Source organism: Bos indicus x Bos taurus, chromosome 20 (assembly GCF_003369695.1).
Source record: "Bos indicus x Bos taurus breed Angus x Brahman F1 hybrid chromosome 20, Bos_hybrid_MaternalHap_v2.0, whole genome shotgun sequence".
NCBI lineage: Eukaryota > Metazoa > Chordata > Mammalia > Artiodactyla > Bovidae > Bos > Bos indicus x Bos taurus.
The window spans coordinates 878,222-903,175 of record NC_040095.1 but is presented as its reverse complement, the minus strand read 5'-3'; the positions used below and the strand labels follow the sequence as shown (position 1 = coordinate 903,175).

The following is a 24,954-nucleotide window of genomic DNA, read 5'->3' as shown; positions in this document are numbered from 1 at the left end:
CCCTTTCCTGAAGATGACAATCCGAGGCCAGCCTTCACCCGTACCTTTGCACGCGTTCCTCCTTCTCTAGGGTTAGAACTCTCAGGGGACTTGACATGTCAGGGAACTATCACACTGCATATCGAAATATATCAGCCTTGTTGACATGAGAAGACCCCAGGCACACATTCTCCAATTCCCTAAATGACGGTGTGTACCCCTGTCTCATAATCTTGACCTGTTTGTTCTCGAATCACATTCAGTATCAACGGAAACCTTTCTAAAGGGCCTGATCATCTCTCATTTTCAACCACCACTTGGGAATCCCTCCAGGGGACAAATAGCATTTTAATTTGATGTCCCAAATTCTAGCCTAATTTTGAATTATACACATACACAAAAGTCTGTAATAGTGACTTTCTCCTGGTTGTCCTAGGGATCCTGGACTTTGAGCAACAGTTTCCATTTGTAAAGTTTGCAGTCCATTTACAAATCCTGGAGCCTAAAGCTTGTAATGAAAGTGTTGACACAGTATTAACAACAGCAAAACTATGATAACACGGTACTGTCCAAACCAAACAGAAATGGAGAAGTTTAAGTAAATTTCACGCTCCTTGCCTGAATGTGGTGTGCTGGGCCTGAGTTTTTGATTCATGGTTTAGAATAATATTTTAATGTTTTATTCATGATGTTCCTTTATTTCCATCATTCCTTCTCTAATCTCCTCACCCTGCTTGTGGTGATGTAGCCTGCTTGGAAGTCTGGATTTGTCTTGATCTGTGCTGCCCGTTGTGTAGCCCAAAGTCCTCCCCATGGTTGGTGAAGCAGAGGGTTCAGCTAGGCAGCTGATAGTTTGGGCTCTCATTGGCATGTCTAGGGCTCTGGACCAGCTTTTGATTAAAATATACATGCCAACATTTCTCTCAGTGGGGAGGAAGCATCTTGACTTTGAGAGGTCAGGATGCTCTGTCTAAGGGAGAAAACTGCATTTCTAAGAGGATAAAAGGGTAGCCAAGAACTGATTCCCTCCATCTCAATTTCATTGAATTTGGAATTTAGGAAACTCTGAGCCATATGCAGATGACATCACCCTTAGGGCAGAAAGTGAAGAGGAACTAAAAAGCCTCTTGATGAAAGTGAAAGTGGAGAGTGAAAAAGTTGGCTTAAAGCTCAACATTCAGAAAACGAAGATCATGGCATCTGGTCCCATCACTTCATGGGAAATAGATGGGGAAACAGTGGAAACAGTGTCAGACTTTATTTTTTTGGGCTCCAAAATCACTGCAGATGGTGACTGCAGCCATGAAATTAAAAGATGCTTACTCCTTGGAAGGAAAGTTATGACCAACCTAGATAGCATATTGAAAAGCAGAGATATTACCTTGCCAACAAAGGTTCATCTAGTCAAGGCTCTGGTTTTTCCCGTGGTCATGTATGGATGTGAGAGTTGGACTGTGAAGAAGGCTGAGCGCCGAAGAATTGATGCTTTTGAACTGTGGTGTTGGAGAAGACTCTTGAGAGTCCCTTGGACTGCAAGGAGATCCAACCAGTCCATTCTAAAGGAGATGAGTCCTGGGTGTTCATTGGAAGGACTGATGCTAAAGCTGAAACTCCAATACTTTGGCCACCTCATGCGAAGAGTTGACTCATTGGAAAAGACTCTGATGCTGGGAAGGATTGGGGGCAGGAGGAGAAGTGGACGACAGAGGATGAGATGGCTGGATGGCATTACCGACTCGATGGACGTGAGTCTGGTTGAACTCCGGGAGTTGGTGATGGACAGGGAGGCCTGGCGTGCTGCGATTCATGGGGTTGCAAAGAGTCGGACATGACTGAGCGACTGAACTGAACTGAACCATAGATCAGGATGCTCAGAAAGAGCACCCTAACTTTAATAATTTTTAAAAATGAAAATCAATGGTAGCAATAGAGAAAGAAAGGCTGGGTCATCCATGTTATTAATATCACGGCCCAGTCATCTCCTTCCTGTGTATTTATATCTCCTCCTCCACTCCCCCTTTTATTTCAAAAGCAAATGCACATACCCGTCAACACCACACACAGACACAGTGAAACCTTCTCTCTGTATAAGAATCTCAGACAGATAAATGAAGATCCCTTACAGACTGCAGAATCAGAGCACAGATATAATTCCACTTTAGTGCATGATACTGACTTTTAAATGAGCTCACATTATTGAGCAACGCTCTGAGGAGATACCAGAGGTCAGGACAGCAGCCGCGCTGGTGGAACAGGAGACACTTTGTCTCCTTGGCTCATATAATTGGTGTTTTTGGTGCACAGAGATGGTAGTGGCAGATCTGTGTCAGAGACAGTAAATTATTAGTGTAAATGTTTTCTGGCCTCCAGAGAGAGCTCCTCTGTTCCCTGGAAGAGATGTGCCTGGGCCAGGCTTCTCCCCAAGACCTGCAGGGATGGTCACTCCACATTACAACACAAAGCAGAGCTTTGTCGCCCACTCGTTCCCGAGGGCTCAGCCACTGGACAGCATTATCTTGGGAAATAATTGTCATGGCTTCCGCTGCTAACGGCGCTCTCTGCAGATCCTCTTGCCCCATGCGTGGCACTTCCTTTGCGTAAATGAGAGTGAAGGATGGGCGATCATTAGGCCTAATGAGGTTGAAAAGCAGCAGCAGTGAGACTTGTTGCCCAGGAAGTACTGTACTTGCCCGTTTTTCCCTGCGTGTGGAGTCACTGATAGGCATGGTGGGACAGCCGGGTAGAGCCTGTCACTCTGCGTCGTCTGTTGTCATCACCCAAGTACGTGCCACCATCCTTTCTCCATGAGATGATTGCAAGGACCTCCCCACCAAATCCTCCTGCTTCTACTCATGTTTCCTGCTTGTCCATCATCCATTCGACAGTTACCGTGATTGTTTTCAGTCCAATCAGATTTCATTCCCCCAATAAAACCTTCAATGACTTCATATCCTCCTAAGAATAACGCCAAGCTCCCACATCACAGCCTGGCCCCCGTTCTTCTTAGTGCCATCCTAGGACACGCTTCCCACTTCCACCGCACTGCAGCCTCCGAGCCTTCTTCCTGGTACTCCCACACTCCCTTCCCTTTCTCAGATCGTGGCCTTGGCCTGTGCACTCCCTTAGAGACCCTTCCCTGATCACCCTGCCCACAGTAGCATCCCTTCCTTACTAGCCACTGTCTATAACATGACCTGGTTTTGTTTTCTTCATAACACTTATCACTACCCAAAGTTCTTCTGTCCATTTATTATTTACTTTCTGCTTGTGTGTCCCCCAGGAGATTGGAAGCTTCCTGAGGGCTGGGATTTGTCTGTCTTGTTGACTCTGTAATTGGCTACCACTGCACCTAACATGGAGCGGGCACTGCAAAAGTGTGCTATAAAGGAGTGAATGAGAAAAGGAACTTGGGCTTTTCACGGTCTGGTTTTTGCTCTCAGCACATGATCAAAGGCACCTTCTGCTCCAGACCGGCACTGTCTGCTCATAGCTCTGAAAAAGTCCCAAATAATATTTAATAGCATATGTGTACATATATGGTTTCCCTGGTAGCTTTACAGTAAAGAATCCACCTGCAAAGGAGGAGACCTGGGTTCGATCCCTGGGTCAGGAAGATCCCCTGGAGAAGGGCATGGCAACCCTCTCCAGTATTCTTGCCTGGAGGATCTCATGGACAAAGGAGCCTGGTGAGCTACAGTCCACAGGGTTGCAAAGAGTTGGACATGACTGAGCTACATATATGCACTCACGGACATAGACACACACTCGATAATATTGCACATACATAAGAGTGAGGATAAGACTAACACACTGGACTTCTTCTCTTGGTTTTTAGACTCTGTTTATTTTACTCTTTGCAAGACAAATTACTTGGGTTTAAAAAGTAGAAGGACTCTATCCTGGGGTCCTGAGAGGGCCGTCCTGGGACGAGCCCATCCACACACAGATATGCCTTGCAGCACAGGTGTGAGCTGACTTCAAGGGCCACTAGGGTGGGATTCAGACTTCCACCAAAGAGAGAGAAAGACCTCATGCTGGGCTCCTCTGCTGGCAGATGTGAGCCAATGTCCGGGACTGAGAGCTGGGGAGGGAATGTTATTTTTTGATGCTTATTTCAAAGACCTGGGAATAATATTCTGTGACACAATGAAATGAAAAGATAAATTGTGTTTGCTTCATCTTCAGGCCTCACTGATTTTTTTTTTTTTTTTTACTTCTAATGGACATTGAAAGGAATCGTCTAGCTATTGGAAGCCTTAGCTCAGTGAAGGCTTTCCAGAAAGCCTTTGAGACCTGTGGGGGCTCAAAACAAGCCCCAATCTTAGTATGAAAAAAGAATAGATCACACTCATTTACTGAGCATTGACCTAAACCTCCAATTATTTTTTTGAGATCTAAACCAGAGGTTGTTTGAAAGACATCTGGTGAATTAGTCCAAACCTGAAGTCAACCATGTCTTCCGAAATAATTGAACCAGAACCACACTGGAACATCAAAATATTAACGTTTTCTAAACAGACTCTCTCTAGGGTTTCTGACTGGCATAGCTACAGCGCCAGACTACTGTTTGTTCCCCTTTTCCCTTACCCAGGCCTCTGCCCCACCTGTCTCTTCTCCTTTCTGCAAACCTGGCATCCGTTAGCAATGGGCATTTACCAGTGCTGCCCTGGGAAGGCAGGCCTTCCAGACTCGCTGTACTGCTGCCTTGATGAGAAGAGAGCCCCACTTACTACCCTTCATTCCATGTCATGGGGAAAAGAGGAGGTGTCTCTCCCTTAGATGAATGGGGGATGGAATCATAGGATGGAGAGGAAGGAAGAACCGCAAGAGTGAGAAGGAGAGGGAGGGAGGAGAAAGAGCACCAACCACCAAATAGTAAACATGGAACAGAGGCAGTAAAGATAAAGACTCAGTGAAGGGGCAAGGGAAAGAAGGAGCGAAAGTAGGAATCTTTGGGGGAAAATTGATCTCTGGTTTGTTTTTGTCTTTTTTGGTTGCTCCCCAAGGCAGCTGGAAGAATTTCTGATCACACACGTGCCCCTCCGTTCTGTACCACGCTCTATGTCAACCCTTGTCTCTACAGCAACCCCTCAGGAGGCAAGAGCATCATCTTCCCAGAACCCCAGGGCTGGATGGCTTTTCTAGAACTTCTAGAAATAGGCCTTTGTTTTTGCAGCTGGAGAAACTGCGGCACGGTGCAGTATGGAACTCACAAACCCCAGTCCTGATTTTCCTAGTCCGGGGCTGTGGGCACAGCCCAAGCAAGATACATTCCTACCTTTGCCATGATTTGTCAGTAAGTGGCAGAGAAGAGAAATCATGGAAGAAGGACCATTGATTTACTAGGAATTAAGGATAGGGGTTTCCAGGGGTCAGCCTGCCTGGGTAGCCGTTTCTCTTTTAAGAGCAAAGATATCCACTTGAGAGAGGTGATCTTGGTGATAGATTTGCTCATCCAAGTAAGGATGAGCAGTTCTTACCTGTGAAAGGGTTGTTGCGAGTATGTGGTTATTGTCATGACATACTTGAGGAAGGGAATCCAAAGACTCAACCTCACTTGAGAGTCATTGCAGGAAATGAATCAACAGAATAGGCAGACAAGAGGGAGATGTAGAGACTGACCCCCTAAGGTTTCCACCCTGGCGTTGGAAGGGCACCATCAAAAGGAAGTGAAGAGGAAGTCCTCTTAGAGGGTGGGGGGTGATGGATGAGGGCTGCTTCTCAGACCTTGCAGCCCTCCCAGGGGCAACCAGCACAGTGCGTCTGAATCTCCATCTCCTTTTAAGAATTTCAGAAGTTAAAAACCCAGAGTCAGCTTGGTATCCACTTCAGCATCACTTTTTCCCCATTGCAGCTAGTTACCTCTGAGGACCCATCCTGTGTAAGGAGGTTTATCATTTAAGAAAAAAGCCCCCAGCCTGTTACTTATAAGCCAGCAGCTGCTGGGAAACTGACCGGGTTTTCTTGGTGGGCGTGAACACTGCACCCTGCTTACCTGTCATCTGTAAGCATTTACCTGCACTTAATTAGCCAGACTTCAGTGTGGAATCCCCAGTTGCTGTGCTAATGATGGCAACCCTCCCCTCCCAAGGAGTGCTGATTTCCCATCTCAGCATGAGGGGCTTCAGTAATATCTCTTTTCAGTGATATAATTTGATTTCTCTCTAGGAGGCTGCTCCGGTCCTACCTCACTTAGCACTAAATCTCTCGCTAGATATTCTCCTTACTTAATCTTTTCAGGCCCCAGACCAGCCCGGGCCTCTTATTTATTTATCTGGGGCCCTGTTTACTTCCCTGTTGTAAATTACTTCTGGCTCCTGGCCGTCTGATCACTGCAGTGATAGACTAATAGCTCAGAGCTGCTGCATTTGCCTTGTGTGATGAGGCAAATAATATGCTTAACTTATGGGAGAGAAGTACACCCTCCATTTATTTCAGTGGGGGAAATATTACTCAGGGGAAAGGGCCAAATCATTTACCTAATGGCTGCTAGTGTAATTATGGACAGAATTATGTGAAACAAATTGCCATGCTCATAAATCTACACCTCCAGTGTCTCAGAGGCAGAGAGGGAATTCTGGTGGCTGGCATGGGCTCTGACTCTCTGAACACATTCCGGTTTGCTTGGCAAGGCAGATGCTTTTCCCCAGCTCCCAATTCTAAACAGCTATGGCCGATGTGGGCAAACCTCAGTCTGCAGCTCCCTCCAGCCCGCTGCCACCTGCTATTGTAAATAAAGTTTTATTGGCACACAGCTACAGCCACTCACTTTCATACTCTCTGTGGCCGTGGCCCTATCTGTGCTCCAGTGGCAGAGGGCCTTAGTTCTTGGCAGGAAACTGTATGGCCCTCAAAGCCAAAAATATTTATAATGTGGCCCTTCACAGAAAAAGGTTGCTGATCCTTGCTTTGCCAAAAGAAGAACCTTCCGACAAATGTTTTATATGGAGATGGAGAGATTGATTTAGATCACTCCCCGTAGCTTTCTTTTTTCAGACAGTTCAACTCCATGGTAAGGAAGTGTGATGGCCACAGTATGGTTATCACTTGCTCTGCAGTGCTTCTGCATCTATTCACGTGGCTTCTCTCAACAGTTGTGTGGCTTAGTAGGGATTATGAACCCATTTGGCTGAAGAAAACACTGAGACTCTGAAAGGTGAAGTGTTTTGCCCAAGGTCATTCGGTAAGGAAGTTTCAGGACTGGGATTCATACCTTGCCTGTGTGGCTCCAAGTTCTGTCTTCTTTCACCTTAGCCTTGTTGCCTCTTAGCAAAAAAGAAGGATGAAGGCGTTGGCACTGGGAGAGGGTTTTTCTCGGCTTTGCCTCTCTCTGCAGAAGGCTGTTGAAAGGGAACATGTGAGCACCCAAGTCACAAGAAATGTGGAAAGCTCAAGAAATGAGGGGGGTCTTGTTTTCTTGCATCCTCACTTTTTGTGGGGTGGCTGTTGGAGTGGACCCAGGAGTGTTTTGTTGTGTTGGGAAACCTAACAGTTGTTTGTCAGGCAGCAAGAGAAAGCCCAAGAGAAAAAGGCCTGGGTGATAAAGAGCTTATTTCATGGTCTGCGTTGCCAGTGCAATGCTGATTGCCGGAGGGAAAACAGGGTCCATATGGCATCCTCATGGGGGAGGTGGACGCCACCGACTCTGCGGCAGGCAGGGTGGAAGGGGAGCCTTAGCTCTTGCGCTCTCTGGGAGCAGTTCTCTTGGCTTTGGGGCAGCCTCAAGCCAGATCCAGACACCCTGCACTCCTACCGTGAGTGCGGGCAAAGTGAGGGGCCCACAGATATCACCAGTGTAGCTGCAGAAATCTCGGGTGGAAAACAGAAGCAAAAGCACCTCTTGTTTACTCTCTGAACCTGAAAAGGCTAGAAGGTGTAGTGGAATAACGGTAAATAGCACAGCCATGTCACAGCAGCTACCATTTGTTAGGTGTTTAGAAAGTAGCAGGCATTGCCCTAAACCCTATTACCTCTATTGTTGTTTTTGTTCAGTCTCCAAGTCGTGTCTGACTCTTTTCAACCCTGTAGACCACAGCACACCAGGCTTCCCTTTCCTTCCCTGTCTCCCAGGGTTTGCTCAAACTCATGTCCATTGAGTCGGTAATGCCATCCAACCATCTCATCCTCTGTCACCCCCTTCTCCTCCTGCCCTCAATCTTTCCCAGCATCAGGGTATTTTCCAGTGAGTGGGCTCTTCACATCAGGTGGCCAGAATAGACCATCTTTATGATCTCATTTGATCTTCAGCATCATCTTGTGAGATGGGCATTTACTGAAGAGGAAATAAACTCAGTGATGATAAATAATTTGCTCAAGCTAACATGTCAGTGGTGGAGCTGAGAACCCCATCTGCCTGCCCCCGTAATCAGTCCATGTACTAGAGGTGGGAAGTGAGGCAGCCACACACATAGTCCGAGTATCATGGACCAGCCGTGCCATGTGCATACACGATTGTTCTTTTCTGACCTTCAGTGTCCAATATTTGAAAGGATATAACAGCCAGGGTTGTAGAAACAGTTGAGGGTGATGATATATTTTCAGCATGATCCTATTTTCTGACTCATAGTAAGAGCTCAGTGTGTTCCTCTCCATTTTCTTAATTCTTCCCATAGCTGATAAGACACAAACTCGAGCTTTACTGTCACTGCCATGATTGTCTCTGATGTATTGCTGAGCTCTGTAGGGAGTAGAATATGCAGACCCAACCTCTCCCTTAGAGGCATTTTCCATCTAAGATGGATGTACATTTATCCGTGTATCAGTGGTTGTACCGTTATGAACCCAGCCAGGGAGAAAGGACCATCAAAAGGTATAAAGAGAGCAAAAGGTATTAGCATCACATGCATGACAGGGAAAGTTACATTTTAGAGGAAGAATTTTTTTTTTTTTTGCAATTCATTTTTCTTTGCTGAGGCAGTAGAAAGCAGAAAGAGATGTGGAAATAGGCAGGTAGGACAAGTGAGGGCCAGCTGCCGCTTCTCTTTTGCTCGGGCTGTAAAGGCTCTTCGTTCTGGCTCCTCCTCGCCTGGAGCTGCCATGGACTGTGATGTGCTGATGAGTTGGGCTTCCAGAGCAGAATTAAAAACACAAGAGAATTAACAGGGACTTCCCTCGTGGTCCAGTGGTTAAGACTCTGCACTCTACTGCAGGGGAGGTAGTTTCCAACCCTGGTCGGGAACTGAGATCCCACACGCTATGCGAGGCACAACCAAAGCAAAAAATAAAGAAGCGCACTGAAGACTGCGAAACAGCCCAAGTGGAGAGAGAGGCGTCGACTGAACGCGAGAGACAGGCAGGCGGCTTTAAAAGAAGAGAGCGAGAAAGAAAGAAAAAGAAAAGAAAATTCACGTGTTTGGTGCTGTGCTCTGTGCTGGGCAAGGCCTTTCTCCAGCGTCTTTATGTCTTCCTCCTAACCCTGTGAGGTGGTGTTAGTCATCTGCATTTGCGCTGAGGGAAAGGATTTAAAGGACTGAAGGTCTCAGAGTTAAGAAGAGATGGAAACGAGATCAGAACCCTCTCCTTTCCAATTCTGGAGCTTATTTATTATACACGCCACCCCAGAGGATCTGTCATCACACTGTGAAGAAGAGATACTGTCTTCACTTCTTTCTGATGACATCCCAACTGTCTCCAGAGAATTCTAGAAATCATGCCAGGGGCTGTGTGTGGCTTCTTGGGATCTGACCACTTCCTCCCTCGAGGAACCTGGCTTTTGGGGACTCTCAAGGTTACCACAGACAGAAACTTGAAGCAAAGTGGAATAAGGAAAAACCAAGCAAGCGTCAGTGATGAGAACACAAAGTCATGATAGCGGGCTGGTGCTAAAGGCCACCAGGACCAGAGCCCGCTGGCTGGCTGTCACTCTCCAAATGTCATCTCACGTCTCTCTGTCTCGTAGCTTCATCCCTCATGTCCCCTTCTGATGGAGCTCTGGCAGACTGGCACAATGTCCTTACAGCTTTGCGGTCAGAGAACCAAGAGTCTTCCCTGGTGTTCGTTCCAGAAGATTCTCAGGGCAGGACTCCTGTTGGGTCTGGCTAGAGCCATGGGCCCTTCTTTGGACTGGTCGTTATGGCCAGATTCTAGGAGCTCTGATTAACCCAGTCTGGGTCACATACTGGAAAAAAGCAGAGTGGATTCTAGGCATCCAGAGACTAGAGCCAGCATGCCTCAGCCAGGAGGAGCTCTGATTAGGATGCATGCTGAAGATCGCAGCCCGCCTCCTGTTCCAGATACTAGCTAGGCTGCTTCAAGACAGCAGTCATGCCTAGAATGCCTTGCAATTTCATTCCCAGGTCCTCCCTAAAACAGGGAAAAGTCATCTGCAGCTATCACCAGGAATGACCCAAGGGAGCTTAAAAAAAAAATAAAGGCAGACTGAGGTGACATCAAGGCTGATGAAGGGTGAACATTAGAATTCATAGGCTGGGAAAATAATGGGAGAAGGGATGCAAACTTAGAATGGCCATGCCTTTGTTTCCAGATCCTGGAAACATGACAGGATATTAGGAGAACAGAGAGGACTTGATGGGATTCCTGACTGCACCTCTGCCTCCCTCCCCAGCTCTGACTCTGGCCCACGTCTTTGCTCACTCTTGGCCGTAGCTAGCCTTTGGCATTTCAGGGATTCACCATGATTTGTTTTCTCTGCATCTTTGTGCCTTCTTAGTCGTACCTGGAAGGCTTTTCTCACATCCTGCGGTCTAAAAGTCAGCTCTTGTTTATCTTCCTCCAGGAAGCCTTCCCTGCTGATGCTAGTTTTATTTGTTAGAAAGGCTGCCTCTGGGCCCCTGCCATTTGAGCACTAACCATGCCAACTCCAAAGCTGATGTTTTGTCTGCCTTTCCCACCAGACTGTGAGCTGCTTGTGAGTTGGGAATTGTGTTTTTATTTTTTATTAGCAGGGTTTAGTGCAGGGCTAAAATATTTTTTAATGGAAAAACTGAATAAATGGTGTCTTAGTGGAAGCTGCTATAACAAAACCCTGTACATTGGTGGCTTAAATAACAAACATTTATTTCTTACAGTTCTGGAGACTGGTAAGTATGAGATCAGGGTGCCAGCACTGTTGGGTTCTGGTGAGAACTCTTGCTGCTGCTGCTGCTGCTAAGTCACTTCAGTCATGTCCGACTCTGTGCAACCCCATAGACGGCAGCCCACCAGGCTCCCCCGTCCCTGGGACTCTCCAGGCAAGAACACTGGAGTGGGTTGCCATTTCCTTCTCCAATGCATGAAAGTGAAAAGTGAAAGGGAAGTCGCTCAGTCGCGTCCGACTCTTAGCGGCCCCATGGACTGCAGCCTACCAGGCTCCTCCGTCCATAGGATTCTCCAGGCAAGAGTACTGGAGTGGGGTGCCATTGCCTGGCTTGCAAAAGGCCATCTCCATGAGGTATCCTTGCATGAGGATGAGAAATGGAGGGAGTACAGGAGAGAGGGAGGGAGGGAGAGAGAGCGAGAGAGACAGGGAGAGAGGGGGGGGGGGAGATAGAGAGAGAGGGAGAGAGAGAGAAATGGAAGGAGGGTGGGAGAGAGAGGGAGGGAGAGAATGAGAGCTCTGTTCTTTTCTAATAAGTGCACTAATCCCAACTTGACGACCACCCACCATGACCTATTTAAACCTAATTACCTCCCAAAGGTCCCACCTCCACATACATTGAAGATTAAGACTTCAACTTATGAATTTTGAGGGAAACACAAACATTAAACCCGTAACAAATGGGAAGTAGTGCCAGAGAGCAGCTGTTGATTTTATGGAATTCATTATCTTTGAAGTATTTGAGGTGGAAGATCTGAACATCCACTTCACCTCTAGAGGTGCATTTCCCAAATATGTTCCATCTTAATAGATGTTCAGAAAGAAGCACCCTGGTCAAACATGTCTGGGAAATACTGTGCTAAAGGCAGTATGGGAAGTTTTTTGACTATAGGACTTCTCAGAGCCTTTATCATGTTAATATCCATTGGAAATTTCCAAGAGGCAAAAATTTGTACACAGATAGTGCCCCAGATATTTTTGACTGTGGAATCAGGATTCATGGCACATTGGGTGGGACTTGGGTTTTATAGGACTGGTGTTGAGAAAATGTGAGCTTAGAACTTTAAAAAAATTAGGTTAATGAGTGCATAAAAAGACCCTGCAAGAATTATCTGAGGGCAATTTAGTATTTCCAGCGGGAACCCTTTGATCAAAATGGACCAAATGTTGGTCAGTCCAGGTTGGTGATTCTTATGCCCCATTTAATTATAATCTCAACTTGGCCCTTGAGAGCCTTCTTATTGGTTCTGATACAGTGGCAGGGTCCCATTCTGAACACTTCCTCTTACTGAGGTCAAGAAGCATTGTAACGGCAGCTTTCTGAACATCATAGCTGCTGCTCGAAGCTTTGCCTAAAGGAAAGGTAGCTTTTCACCCCCATCCTACACTCCCTGCTCCTCTCCCCCTTCTCCCCACCCAGCACCTTCAACACTCCCCTGTGACTTTGTCTTAAGGAGATTCCTTTGGCTCCAAGAGCAGAGAATAGCTGTAGGCCACTTAGGCATTCTGGGTGGGTAGTCGGAATCCAGATCTCTGCCTGAATCCAACATCCCCACCCTACCCCCACCACTTCCTCTCCGGGGGTGGGGTGAATTCTTCCCAGTGGAGTCCAAGGAGCTGAATGCCTACGAATACTCAGCAGCTTCCCCCAAAATGATGAATATTCATGCCTTCTCTTGGTGGGCTGCATTCCGGCCTGGGGACAGGGACCTTTCCACATTCTGGCTCTCTGTTCCTCAGGACTGTGGTCTGACCCTTGTCCCTCCTGTGTGGATCCCTTCCCTCAGCTAAAATCTCTTTCCTGAGGCTTCAGATCAAGGGTGCTGCACAAGCCTCAGGGCTGTAGCCACCCCTGGCATCGTGGCGTCAGACACCTGCAGAAGCTCAGGGACACAAGGAAACCTGCCTGTCACACTCAGGCTCTCCTCTCCCCTCTGGCTCGCAGGCTTGTTTGACCTCTTACTACCTCCCTGCTGTTGCTCAGGCCCATTGTTGCTGCCTGTGATGCCCTGCCTTCTCTTCCAAGGCCTTTCCAAAGCTAAAGGCAGTGCCTTCAGAGTGAGTTGTAAGTTGGAATTGTGAACATTAAATGAAGCAATCCTTTATAAAGCATTTAGCACGTGGCCTGATGCTCAGTAAATCTCCGTGGCTTTCTTTTATCTAATCCTTAAGCCTCAATTCCTCCCCATTCAGTGAAGACTCTATGGCAGCCTCACCCCACGTTGATCCCCCCAGTTCCTTAGCCTGAGCATCAGGACCACGTGGAGGACACGTTTAGTGATATCGTTGGCATGGTTCCATGGACAGCTCTTCATCTCTGCTGTTATTAAACAGGACACTCTCTCTGTTTCTGCCCTTTTCTCTCAACCATGTTGTGAGGATCATGTTGTTTGCTGGGGTCAGTGGCACAGAGTAGTTGGTTAATTTACTTGTCTGTTTAACTGAACCAGCTGATTGGCCAAAAAAAAAAAAAAAAGTCAAGGACATGGAAATATCATGCTTACTCTTGTGCTGGCAACTACCCTTTCATTTAAAGACATTGAAATGTGGCCCTCTCTCGGGGTGGGGTGGTGGGGGGTGGAATCCTGCCTGCACGTGTATGGTGTTTGGTCTGCATTGTTTGAAAACTATGAGTTGATTATATTTAAAAATTCAGAGATTTCATGTAAGAATACAGATTAATTGTTCTCCCTTCCAAAGCAGCTGCAGCACTGGGCCCCAATTTCCATAGAGTAATAGTCCTTAGAGCTGAGTCTTGGTGCTCTTTTCAAGGAGTGTGTTTCCCCCAATTTGCTAACATTCCCATCACCCTCACTGCCCTGCATAGACCCTACTCATTTATTTTCATAACCTTCATAACCTTAAATTTGGGGGTCAGACCTTCTTCATTCCCAGCAGTAGTGCACAGAAGTGACTGAGGCCCCCAAGGCCAGGGGACCGATAGGTCAGTGATGATGGGGGCCGGCTGGCAGACCCCTTCTTCACAACCCTGGATGCAGAGTGGTCCCCCAGCAGGGCTCCTTTTTCCTGTGTTGGGTTTGGAAATTGTCATAGACTCTACTGGACCATTCTTTGGTGGTTTGCACAGTCCTTTCACCCCTGAGAAGTGGGCAGAGCAGGCGTCCTCGTCCTGATCTCTATCCATAGAATAGGTTGCCTAGCAACCATCTGGCAGTCCTCAGATGCTCTTGTTGGGACCCTGAAGGCCAGGGCAGGGAGGCAGCAGGAGCCTTTCCGAAGCCGGTGTTCATGCAGTCTGTGGACTCGCAGCACGTCTGCCACCTCTGGCCCCCAAGACCAGATCCTGTCACCTGGGTGTAACCAGGAAGAATAGAGCCCAGCTGAACATCCTTCAGGAATGTGCATTCCCTCTCTGAGGAAGGGCTGGAGCCACCCGCCCCACATCACAGGCTTCCTTCCACCCAGGAGGAGAGCTAGACTCGGTCTCTGTGCCTAGTCCACGCGGCCTCTGGCATCACATAGTCAAGACCGGGCCTTGAAGCTCCTCTGCCTCATGGGGCTTTGCAAATACGGGCTTTAGAGAAATGAGGAGGTCTGTTTTTAACTGAAGCAGTTACTTCATTGCATCCCGGCATCCCTCAGTCATGGCCCTGTTTTTGCGGTGACACGGCTTCTCTCTTAAGTTTAGGCGCCTCTGTGTCCAGGCCTTGGTGATGCCGTTGCTGTCGAGTGATCTGGGGAGTGCTAATTACCTCCTGAACCGGGCAGCGGCTCTCTGATAGGGAACAATTTGTGGTCAGGAGGCTTCTATTGCCAGGGATCCCCTCTCTAATTTTCTGCACCATGAAAATGTCTTCCATTCTCTATCATTTGACATCTCTAGGTTCCCCGGGCTCAGGACCTTCTCATGGAGAAGTCAGCTAATTTATTTTCATGAATTACATCATTGAAAACTGACTCCATTATTTCTTCCAGAAAAATGTGTGCTTTTATGCACTTTGTGTGTAGACATACCATGAAATGATATATTAATCTGGAAGGGCCCTTTGAGATCCCCTAGTTTAGGCATGGCAAATTGATTACATCTTGAATGCCAACCGTGATTAGATAAATGGTGCCCAGGGTAATATGTTGAAAAGCACTGAGGCCCATCCAAACTCAGAAAGACACCCTGGGATATGCTGCGCTCAGAAGGCACGGACCCAGGATGGTGACCAGCAGGACATTCCCTAAATACCGCTGTCCCGAGGGAGTTCATGTTCCCCGTGTTACAGATGAGGAAACAGCCCAGAAACCAGAGACAACTGTAGGTTTCTATTAGTCCTATGAGTTGAAAAAGGAGCCCCCTCTGCGTTGACAGTGCTCCAGGGTCATGAGATTTGGGAAGAATCTTGAACGATTAGTGAGAGGGTCCCCCAGCGCTTTGGTGGGGCAAGGGGCGGTGTAGAGCTGAGTGACTCTCTGTCCCAGCAAGCTCTCTAACCAGGGGCCACATCCCAGGTCCAAGGAGCTTCTGTACAACTTGCCTTCCGTTTCCATTTCCTGTTCCTCTGAGGATGAAGGCAGGTCAGACATGGGCTGTCAGCTGTTAGAAGCATGCTTATAGGTGAGAGCTGGAAGGCAGGGGGTCTGCATAACTTGAGTGACTGGAGGTTAAAAACCAGACAGACCTGTGTTTGAATCCTCACTTTGAGTTCCATGGCCAAGTTCCTTCCTTTCCCAGAGGTTCAATTTTGTTTTCTTTTGTTTGAAAGTAGTGATATTAACACCTCCTTGGTAGAGTTGTGTAAAAATTAAATGAGATGATGTCTTTAAAGCTGCTAGCACAGTGCGCAGCGTTTAATTAACACTGTCTCCGTAATGTTTGCTATTTTTATCATCTGCCTCCGTGGAGCACATTTTCCTCCGTCAAAGGCTCTAAGGCAGAGAATTTACCAGATTATTGAGCAGTCCCAGGGCTCTGAGACTCCGTAATCTTAGAACAATAGAAAATAAGATGATTGCCTATTTATTCTTTTCTAAAAAGTTATTTTTTTTTCCCTAATTAAGAACAATTTGTGTGAAGAATTTTGGAAATAAGTCCTAAGTCATAGTTTTGAAGACATGCAGCCTACTCTCTGGAAACTGTTTTCAGTGCCGTGAGGTTGTAGGAAGGGGCTGACCTGGCTCAGAAAGAGTGTCCCAGGAGGATGTGAGGGATCTGGGTTCTGTTGACCTATGGGATAGGAGAGATGCTTAAAAAGATGAAAAGGGGCTCCCACAGGAAATTCCCTCGTTGCTGCCTATCTGCATTGCCAGAAACCTCAGCAGAACATTAAAGTTCAGATCCCCACTGTGGAGAGGTTAGGAATTCTCAGGTAGTGTTCCAAAGGAGCTGTGGGCTCCCCTCCCCCTAGGCCAGAGCACTTTCCAGAGTTCCGCCAGCCCTGCCCCTCCTCCCGCTTCACTCTCTCATTAGCATCCTTGGCATCACCCTGGGGTTAGCAGGTCCAGGATGCTGGGGTGGGGGAGGGCAGGGGCGGGATGCAGGGTAGGGGCACCAATGCCAAGAGCCAGACTGCCTGGGTTCGAACCCTCTGCTACTCACCTCAGCAGATTGTTTAACCTCCTTGGGTCTCTCGACTTTGTCACCTGTGAAACGGGCATGATGATGGTGCTGGGTTCACAGGATTGCTGTGGACGTGAAATGAGTTAATGCACATGAGCACGTAGAACAGAACCTAGAACCAAGTAAGCATTCCAGCATCATTGTTCTTAACACGGGGTTGGGGAAGGGAGGTAGGAAAGTCACTTTGGAGAATATCGCCGATTGTCTAAGGCAGGGGTCCCCAACCCCTGGGCCGCAAGCAGGTGCTGGTCCGTGGCCTGTTAGGAAATGGGCCACACAGCAGATGAGTGGTGGGTGAGTGAACGTGTCTTCATCTGTGTTTACAGCAGCTCCCCATCGCTCGAGTTATTCCCTGAGCCCCACCTCCTGTCAGACCAGCAGCAGCATAAATGTAATGCAGCTGAACCATCCCGAAATCGCCCCTGTCCCCCGGTCCACTGAAAAATTGTCTTCCATGAAACTGGTTTCTGGTGCCAAAAAGGGTGGGGACCTCTGCTCTAAGGGCTGTGGAGACATACCCAGACGTTTCTGGATAGGAAGCATCATTTTTCCCATTTCTACCACTCCCAAGTTTCTCTCACATGTACTTTCAGTGCTGATCCTGAAGTAAAGCAGACACTGGAAAAGATGGGCAGGCAGCCTCAGGAGAGGCAGCGATGGAGTGGGGGCCAGAGGAAGGCACGGAAATGACATTTGTGTTGAAGCGCCTACTGTGCTCCAGCCCTTGCTTCTGTTCACTGCCAGCAGAAGTAAGCTGGCTTGACCAAGATCCCACAGCTACGATGTAATAAGGTCCAGGGTTCAGACTGAGCGCTGTGTGGATTGGGATCCAGGCTAGGTCCGCCACTTTATCTCCCAGCCCTGTTGCTCAAAAAGATCTCCATGGTCCTGCAGCAACAATGCTGTGATCGTTTACCTCGAGGTGTCCCCTGCTAAATGAAGCATCTGAGCATGAATACACCGAGTGAATCATTTACCAGGCAGCAGTTTTCTCATTAAGAACATGTGTCAGCAAATGAGTCTGTATCTCAGCATGAAGCAGTCTTTGGGGGAGTCATTGGTCTCCATGGAAAAGAAAACTAAATACAAAAGCAGTGACCCTAGAAGAGGAGGAGAGGGAGAAGAAAAAGGATGAAAACCAGTAGTGTTAGGGCAGACCCAAACCTTAGATGGAAAGGGCAAAGAATCCAGTGCGTGGTTTCTGGCATTGAAACCTGGCTTTGATCTTTACTGTGTGAACTTGGGCAAATTGCTTAACCTCCCTGTGCCTCAGTTTCTTTATTTGTGAAAGAGCCTTGTGTGTGTGTGCTCAGTCCCACCCGACTCTTTGCGATCCCGTAGCCTGAAGCCCGCTAGGCTCCTCTGTCCGTGGAATTTTCCAGACAAGAATACTGGAATGGGATACAAATGTCTGTTGGGTGTACACTCTGAGCTGGACACTCAGACTCTGCTCTGTTCCGGGTTACGGGGACATAGCTGGGAAGGAAACGGAAAAGTATGAGACCTGAGGGAGCCCATACTAGTGGAGGACACACAAGATGAACAAGCTGAACAAACAAAACAGCTGATCCGCTGGATAGTGATACCGGCTACAAAGAATACACAGCAAAGACGTTTCCCAGCGGCAAGGTGAACGTTACGTACGGTAGCCAGAGGAACCCTGCCCGGCGCTCTGTGGCGACCTGAATGAGAAGGAAATCCAAAAAAGAGCAGATATATGTATATGAGCAGATGCTCCACTTTGCTTGGTAGCAGAAATTAACACTGTAAAGCATCTGTACTCTAGTAAAGACTCATTTTAAAGGTAGCCAGGGGAGCGCTTGCTGAGAAAGTGACTTTTGAGTGACACCTGGAGGAAGGTGAGAGAGAGACGTGTGATGTCTGCGGAAGAGCACTAGGGACTGAGCGAGCGAGTGAGTGAGTGGATGAGGTTGTGTGGATGAGATGCAGTCGTGGGATGCGTAAAGCACTTAGAAGAGCCCCTCGCACGTAGTACATGCCCAGTGAATGGTAGCTGTTTTTACATTCAGCAGACAACGCAACAAAGGCGCTACCACACCCGTATTTTTGCCTTTCGGAAATGTTTTCAAGATACGCAGAAAGGGAGGCCCCAGAACTTCCTCTGATCCATTGACAGACAGTGTACAATGGGACCTCTCTGGGCTCAAGCTAAGACTCATCACATGTACGTGGATCATGACAGTGTTTCTTTAAACCTATAGCCTTTGGAGATTTTCCATATATTTGCATATTTTGCATGCATTATTCCTTCCAGCAGCCCTGTGCTGTGGGGTAGGTAAGGCAGGTGCTCCCGGCTGCCCATCTAGTTTAGAAAGGGTAAAGGGATCTCCTGTTTCCCCAGAAGTTACTGCCAGGCATTCTGCAATTGCTTTGCATCTGTGTGTTGCCTTCCTTAATCCTCCCCCAGGCCGAGGAGGACACAGGTTATCACTGCTGTCACCGCTGGTTGAGATGTGGGAAACCAAGATGCAGCTGGGGCTGTGACTGGCCCTGAGAGGCAGGACCATGAGTGCCCTGCAGGGGCTGGCACCTCAGTGTCCTGTGAGACAGCATCGTCGTGGTTTTCCTGACCCCCACCTTTGTCCATGTGTGAGGCCTTGGGGGTGCCAGGTTGGAGTGGTGGGCTGTGCATGGGAAACCAGAGGACAGGGCTTGCAGTTAAGTGAAGTAGAAAGCAACCCAGTGAGACAGGCCCAGATCCGATAATCCCGATCACAGGAATGCCAGGGATAAAAGCAGCCCTGGGCCCAGAGAACAATGGCTTTGCGCAGCAGCAGGGAAGGGCACGGTCATTGCCCCCAACCCAGACAGCTGCTCCTGATCCAGCAGAGCCAGGGCCCGGAGGGTTTGGCTGGTGCAGCCCCAGAGAAGGCTGACTCACAGACAGGAGAGCACAGCCCAGGAAGGAAGGGAAAATGCAGAAGCCAAATTTGCCCCTAGTGGCATACACTTTGGGGCTGAGTAACGCGGCAGCCAGCCAGTCCCTTTAACATCCCACCCAGAGTGGAAGCACACCCTGAAGCCACAGAGATCATCTGTACCGAAACAGTCAGCAGAAGGGAACCACAGACTCTGCCGCTTCTTCGGGAAAAGGTTTTGCGGTCCTGACTCCCCTGTCCCCCACCTCCAGAGTGGGACTTGGGAAGTGAAGCAGTCTCCAAGGGAAATAAATTCAAGGAAATATTTCAGATCACATTTTCCCTCCCATTGACTCGTATTTACTGGTCTTGGTGGGGAGTCTGAGGGTGGTACTTAGAGGACCTTCAAGGGAAATTCTAAAACAATAGACTAGGCTTTCAAAAATGTGGTCGTGTTGAGATGTCTTGGGTTGCTTTACCCTGGCTTTGAAAAGGAGCAGCCAAAACATCTTGATTTGCTAAAATCCTCCCAGAACATAAATCACTGGGGTGAGGTTTGGGGGGAGCTGGGTGCTGTCCGAGCTCATGCTGAGGTGGGCCCAGTGCCCGTCTCCCATGATCTTCTGGTTCACTCTGCTATCTGCCCCCGAGCTGCCCTCAGCCAGGCCCACCAGCACCACTTCTGCCCAGGCCCCAAAGGAACTAACAGGGCCTAGGTCTGAGGAGTTGGCCACGGTGAATTTGAAAGGAAAACTAGCCTGCAAGTCACAAGATTGGAAGAGGATGGGAGCGAGTGTGTCCCCTTTCTTCTGTGGTCCAGGAGACGGTTGCTGAACATCTTTGGTATGTCCACGTATGCCTGAGGCCAAGGTAAAATGAAGTTTCCAGACTATTTTGCCCTTTGACACAGGTGGTAAAGAATCCTCCTGCCTATGGAGGAGATGCAAGAAATGCAAGTTTGATCTCTGGGTCAGGAAGATCCTCTGGAGTAGGAAATGGCAACCTGCTCCAGTATTTCTTGCCAGAGAAATCCCATTTTTCAGAGGAGCCCGGTGGGTTACAGTCCATGGGGTCGCAAAGAGTCGGTCATGACTAAGCATGCACACACCACTGAGCTAATAGCCCATGCTGTCTGTTTAATCACTTTGATGAAGGTTTAGGCCTCTAGAACAGGAAGAAAATGTGGGAAATCAGAATTTCAATTTTTTTTCAGTTACTTTTCTCAGTATGTAAGTTATTTCAGATGTTCCTACAAGAAATATCCAGATTAAAAGGAACAGCCATAGATATCTACAGCTCCATTCCTGACTCCTGGTGATTAAACTGGGCCTACTCAGAAACCCTGTGTCTGAGGCCACGGTTCTGTGGGATTTTGAGTGCAGCTTTGGTTCCCTGTGTGGAGTCTGCACGTCAAGGTGAAAGCTGTGCAACAAGAGTGACCTGGCCTACTGACTGTCAGCCTGGGGAGCCTTTCAGTCTCCCTTTTCAGGATCAGTGGCACCGTTTTCTCCTTTTCCCTTGTGTTCATCTGTGAGACGGTCATCTTGCTTGAAATCAAGTTCTCAAGCCCCGCTCCTGTCTGTCTTCCTCCCTCGGTGCTGTCTCTCCACCCCACCTTACCTTTCTGTCGTGGTTTGATGATGAAGCCCATATCGTCTGGTGAGAGATCTCAGCAGGGACTCCAGCCGCTCAGTGACTGATCCCGCACTATGTGCCATGCACCGCATAGGACGGTCACCTCAATCTCATCCTGAGAACAGCCGCACAAGGAGGGTCAAGAAGTCGGGCACAGCAAAGTCACATGACTTCACTGAAGTTCCAGCTGATGAGAATGGAAGCCAGGATCGGCACTTAGCTCTGTTTGACCCCCTGCAACCTTGGAATGCTGAGGATTTTGACTCCTTTTATGGTCTATGTTGTTGGCTAACTTTGTGCACATCCTCATTTGAACTTGATAATTAACGAATTATCTGCAGGCACATAATTATTTTTTCTTCAGGCAAGGCATTCACATTTCTTTTGTCCTCCTGGTGTCTAGGACAACACCGTTCACATAGAAGACCTGTGTTTCTGTGTGTTGTTTGAGAGGTGAGTGTGCAGCTGGCTCTCACTTTGTGCCAGTTACCAGGAGGTAGAAAAGATGGGAGGCCTGGCTCATGCTCTGCAGGAAGGTGGTGACAGTTCATCCCAACCTTTTGGTATCATGTCATCCCAGTTGTTCAATCGCTAAGTTGTGTCCCACTCTTTGCGACGCTGTGGACTGCAGCATACCAGGCGTCCCTGTCCTTCACTATCTCCCAGAGTTTGCTCAGACTCATGTCCATTGAGTCAGTGATGCCATCCAACTATCTCATCCTCTATTGCCCCTGTTTCTCTTGTCCTCTATCTTTCCCAGCATCAGGATCTTTTCCAATGAGTCGGCTCTTCGCATCAGATGTCCAAAGTATTGGAGACTGAACTTGAGCTTCAGCATCAGTCCTTCCAAGGACTGGTTAAAACATCTTTGGACCCACCCCTTGAGGTCTTGAGTTGGGAGCTCTGGGTGGGACTGGGTAATTTGCATTTCTACTAAACTCCTAGGTGGTCTGGGACTCACTCAGAAACACTGTCATAACAGGAAATACAACCCAAGTTCAAGTCTCAGCTCAACCACTACTTACTGTCTGACCTCAGGCAAGTTTCTACAACTGTGTCACATCCAATAGAGTTTTCTTTAAACAGAATGATAACCTCATCAAGCTGTTGCGAAAACAAACAGACTATCACAGAAACATCGAATTTCTTTACCAAAGCAGACATGGCTCTTCCTGTCCTGTGAAACAAACATGAAATCATCTAGTAACCATGACAAGCCTGGGAGGTGGTTCTCTTATTTTCTTCATTGTCCAGAGAGGTGACTGAGGCCGAGAGGTTCTGTGACCTGCCTACAAGCCCCTCCCTAACTCCGAGGAGCTGGGCTCCACCCTGGGCAGCCTGGCTGGAGAATCCATGCCCTCAGTCTCCACAGTGTACAGTGCTGTGTTGTGGCTGACAAACATTCCTTCTTGCTCTTAGGCTAAGAATGAGCCCTCCCAAAGGGCAGAGAGGCTGATTTTCTAGTTTGTAGGCATATTAACTAGAAATGACAAAGTAAAGACAACTGTTTTATGACCACAGCTTGAAAATCACACACGACCTCCTTTCTTGATATCAGTTTGGCTGTATCTCTTTAAACTTCTCTGGCACTGGGGTTTATCATTGCTCAAGAGGAGGGTGCTTGAAAGAAGCCTTGTGGGCTGCAGGAGTTAGGAGGTGGGTTGCGGGTCAGTAATAAAAGGGGAGAGAGGTTTTCAGCTTCCCCACTGAGAGCCTCAGGAGTCTGACCAGCGGGCGGGTGAGAGGCACAGCCATAGGAAGGGGCAGTGATGGACAGGGTGGGAGGGGAGCAGACAGCTCCAGCCTGGCCGGGTAACTGGAGCCGAGCCGACGGGGCAGGCAGTGCGAGAATTCCAGCTATGTCATGGGAAATGGCTATGGCTGGGACTCTGATTAGCAGCCGACCACAAATCCCCTGGGACCCAGCCAGGGGTCAGGAGACCAGGGCACCACTGGGATGCCAAATGGTTGCTGTATTTTATTGTCAAAGAAGAAGGAGGCGATTTTGACTGTTATCCCTGGATGTGAGTGCTGGCACTGCCAGGAGCCGAGAGCTGGGTGGAGACGTGGGAGTGAGAAGGAGCTACAAAAATCCACTTTTCATTCCGGGGAACATAGAGGAAAGGGAACACAGAGGAAAGACCAAGCCATACTGCTGGGGCTTGGCATGATCTCAAGGCTTTTTTGGCCACCCTTTCTGAGGCATTTCTGCCCTTTGTTCTCCTCTCAGCAAGGTGAGACATCAAAGTCTCCATTGCCATGAAAGGGAAAAATTGACCTGAATTCTCAAAAGTGTAGATGGAATGGAACAGCAGGATTTCTGGGAGAATTGACTTCACCCATGAACCCCTATAGTCTCCTCGTTTGATATCTTAGGCTTGGAGCTAAGCAACGAGATGTGGAAACATCTAACTTTCAGAGTATATGAATTCAGTGCCATAATGGGGACCCCTGGAGGAATAGGTTTGTGTCACTTGATTCATTCTCCTGGCTTATCTCAGGGCCTGGCACCATTCAGCCCTTATAAATGTTTGTTGAATGAAATGGGGGTTGATTGATTAATAGATTGATTATGTCCGAGGGGATAATGGATTCAAAGAGAATCTCAGCCAGCTTTTTCAAAATGCCTGATGAATAAAAGCTTTCTCTGAGTCCATCATGGTTTTGTGTCACTATGGAAGGAAATCTTTCAGCCAAGCCTCTTTTGGGGAGGATTTCACTGGGTTTCAAAGCACACTTTTGAGATCAGCAGCCTAGGCCCTAGAGTTGCACTAAACAGGTTTGCACTGGGCAGATGTAATGTGTTAACTTGACCACCTTCCTCCTCAAATCAGTAGAATAATCTTTGTGAAGGGCTTGGCGCAAGCTCTCAGTAAGTACAGCTCTTTGGTGTCAGTGAGGATTATGTTTAACTGCAATGAATATAAAACCACATGGTATCAGGGTTTAAACAAGTAGAGATTTATTTGTCTGTGAACTGAGAATTCATGGAGAGGAGGTCCAGAGTTGGTGTCGCATCTGTTCAAACAAGCACTCAGAGAGCCAGGTTGCTTTAACTTTGTCTTCCATTATTCCTATGCTATGACCTTATCCCAGCAGTCTAAGTTTGTGTGGCAGCATCACATACATTTTCCAACAGGCCAAATGGAAGAAAACCCAAGAAAGGAAAAGGACATGTACCAGCTGCCTTTTAAGGAAAGTAGTTACGTAAAATTTTTGCTCACATCCTATTAGCTTATGGTGGATCGTGCTTTAAAAAAAAAAAAAAAAAAATCCAAAGATCTCTGTCTTTTAATCAGTATATTTAGACCATTTACATTTAATGCAGTTATTGGTACGTTGAGTTGGCTGTTTTATACTCTGTTTTCTGTGTGATCTGGTTTTTGTTTCTCAGTTTTCTTTTTTCCTCCAGTCTTTTTGTAGGTTATATGATCATTTTTAGAGAATTCCATTTTGATTCATGTATACTGTTTTTGAATGTCTCTTTTTGTATGGTTTTTTTACTAGTTTCTCTAGATATTATGTTATATATATTATACTTAGCACATTATTATCACTGGTTTTGGCAATTTGCCAGTTTGAGTGAAGTGTAGAAAACTTAACCTCCATTTATGTCCCTTTACTTTCCACAATTTAAAATGTAATTGTCTTAAATATTTCCTTTCTGTACAGGAAGAACCACACCAAGCAGTGATATAATCTTTGCTTCAGCCACAAACAAAATTTAGAAACCTTAACAGGATAAGGGAAATAAATTTACTCATATTTTTGCCCTCCTCCATTGTTCTTTGTCTTTTCTGATGTTCATTTCTTTTCTATTTAGAGGATTTCTTTTAGCCATTTTTAAAGATAAATCT

General features: G+C 47.5%; 1 protein-coding gene across 2 annotated transcripts in view; it reads left to right on the top strand.

Moving 5' to 3' along the window:
• Window positions 1-24,954, top strand: part of SLIT3 (slit guidance ligand 3) — a 718,206-nt gene that overhangs the window by 143,058 nt on the left and 550,194 nt on the right. The gene's annotated exons all lie outside the window — the stretch shown is intronic.